Below are 3,085 nucleotides of genomic sequence, written 5' to 3'. Positions count from 1 at the left end.
AGAGTCGGGTAAGGCAGTTCGCATCACCAAGTACTAAATGCTTGTTCTTGGCTTCATCGATTCACTCCGGAGTCGAGGGGTGCCTATAATATTTATGTGCGGCCGAAAGTTTCGAATGCTCTAACCCTAATAACATGGCGATGGCACTATGGATTAATTGTATTTAGAGGAATGGGAGGTGAGATCTGAGAGAAAAACAAGGAGATTGACGATAAGATGGAGCGGTTGGAATTGTTATTTTGTTGCTTTCTAATGGATACCATGCCAGCATTTTCTTGGGCAAATAATCGGGGTTATATTAGGGTGCGTACCGGGTACTTCTTTCGATGACCTTCTCTCTTTCTATGCTTTCATGTTTTTCTCGTGTATGCCCTCTCTCTTTCTATTTCTTTCTTTTCAAATCTATATGTCCATCCTATCAATCTATCTGTCCACTTGTCTGTCTGTTAATCTGTCTCGTTTTTGGGTTGTTGTTGGGTTTTTTAGTAATTGCTTTTTCGCCGCTCGCAACTGCATAAGGTCGTATGAGGGCGCGAGATACGTTAAACATTATCAATTTGGTAAGAAATTTGAATTTTACCCGAGTAGCGAGAGGCGACTGCGGCCTACTCTTATTGATTTTAGGACGACCAAGGGATTGTAAACGTGCGCAACATTCACACGTGACCTCCGATATTTTTTTTACCTTATCTGAGAAGACTAAGTGTTAGATCTTACCTACCATAAGATTAGGGGTGTGGCTGAAAGACAGCATCAAGAAAGGGCCTAGGAGTAGCAGAAGAAAGGCTTGAGAAAGAGCCTGGGGCCTAGAAGAGGGGACAAAGGGGAGAGGGAGGGGGCAGAAAGTGGAGACGAACGCAAACGATAGAACGTGGTTGAAGAGAAGAAAAGGAGGTGAAAAGAAGACATTTTAGAGAAGAAAATGTTCCGTCTCTGTCAGGTTTCGAACACGGGACCTATTGAATAAACTCTAGATCACGAGAGCCCCCCGATCTGTCTCTCTCTCTCTCTGTTCGTGTTTGTGTGTGTATGCGTGTTTATGGGTGTGTGTGTGTGTGTGCGTGTGTGTGTGTGTGTTTGTGTTTGTGTCTTTGCCATCTCTTCGTTTTTTTGTCTTCTCCAAAAAATCTTTCTTATTCTTTGTCTCTTTCTTTTGCTCCATGTTCTCCTTTTATTACTTTCTCCCTCTCCTCTTTCTCTTTCCTTTCACCTCTTCACTGGTACATTACCGGCATCTGTGATAAATCAGTCAGTCGCTTGACTGTCACAAGATTCCCGTGTCCATTATGTCTTGCAGGAATAGTGTGTCCTTCTCAGCCTGGGTTGGCCCTGACAAGCAGCATTGGAGCATTTGGGCCTCTAAATGGTCTAATAAATAGTGTCGATGGCATCGTAAATCATCTTCAATGATTTCATTCTTTCTTTCTATGTCTCTTTCATTCTCCCTTTCCCTCATCTCTCTATCTCTCTCTCTCTCTCTCTCTCTCTCTCTCTCTCTCTCTCTCTCTCTCTCTCTCTCTCTCTCTCTTTCTCTCTCTCTCTCTCTCTCATCATGTCCCTCTCTTTACAAGGGCGCTACTCAGTTGCGACGGGGTGAGTTCACTTCGCTCTGTGCTTATTTTGTTTGTTCTCAGTTATCCTAACAATCCTGTTACAATTAGTAGCCATATGACCGTAGAGAAGGAATCAGAATAACATTGAGTTACAGTCAGAATACTGAGTATGTATCTAGCTTTTAATATTAGTATTATTTATATTATGCATGTGACTGTAAGCCTGCGTGTGTGTGCATGTTTGTGTGTGTGTATGTGTGTGTATGGGTGTGTATGTTTGTGAGTGTGTGCAAATGTGTGTGTGTGTGTGTGTGTGTGTGTGTGTGTGTGTGTGTGTGTGTGTGTGTATGTGTGTACGTGGTGAAACACCAAACCAATGTGCCAGGATCTGGACAATAAAGATATAATAATATCGTATCTAGTCTAGTCACTCTTTTCTTTCTTTGATTTTCTCTTTCTTCCACTGTTGCAAACAGCATCAAGTGTTGTTGAGAAGACTCAGATTGAGTCACTGTAGCTAAAGTAGGAGAAAAACACTATCTACATAGGTATCACTCAAGCAAATTTAATATAGTTATAGATATCACCCAGGACGTGCAATAACATTGGGTACCTCTCGACATTGTTATCACCCAGGTATTACGCACCTACATGAGGAAACCTAATGACAAAGGTATCGTTCAAATGTGATATCATGCACTAACATGAAACCTTACGACATAAGTCTCTTCTAAGTTTAATAATAATACACCAACAACTGATCGTGACAATGATTAGTTTGTATAATGAAATTATTCAACCTTCAAACAATGTCTTTCGTTGCCTTATGCCTAACAATATCTGGTCATTATCTGGATTATCAACGTGAACGAAAAAACCCCACCAATAAACAACCAAAACTTTAATTTGCGTATTAAAAATTTCTGAGGTCACATACATCAGTCGCTACCCCAGGATTACAAAATTCTAACTGATTTGGGCGGGGGGGGGGGGGTCCGTTTTGACTTACCTCGAGAGAGCATGAGGTCAGAAATCAAATTTGAGTGTTCTATCATTCTGCTCTTTCAAAACCGTAACTCCAAGTCGTTATCAAGATATTCAAAGAACTACATTAAAGATGTTTTTGAAATATTGTGAATCTCAATGGGGGGGGGGGGGGGGGGTTTACGGCAATTTTCTCAAAAATAGGTACTGAGCAGAAAGAAGATTTTGGTAATTTCAAGGAGGAAAAGATTAGGTAATCCCCCGGAGGTTTTAAGGCTCCCCCCCCTCTCCTTACCGATAAGGGGATATTCTTAAATTTGTTTTGTGTGCCCCAGTTAAAAATGTACTAAAACGGTGCCTTTCAACGGCTGCGGAACTTGCCGGGTGTTATTATACGGGGCGTATTAAGGGGCCCGCCGGCGTGGATAGTGAACTGGAGATAAAAAGGAAGGGGGACAAAAACAACGTGGAGCTTGTTCATTCTGAGCGAGTTTTTCCTTTCGAACTCTCTCACGCCCCCACTACTGAACAAGACCCTTGTGTGTGTG

The sequence above is a fragment of the Aplysia californica genome, unplaced genomic scaffold, assembly GCF_000002075.1.
Source record: "Aplysia californica isolate F4 #8 unplaced genomic scaffold, AplCal3.0 scaffold00505, whole genome shotgun sequence".
Lineage (NCBI taxonomy): Eukaryota > Metazoa > Mollusca > Gastropoda > Aplysiida > Aplysiidae > Aplysia > Aplysia californica.
Note: the sequence above shows the minus strand (reverse complement) of the source record.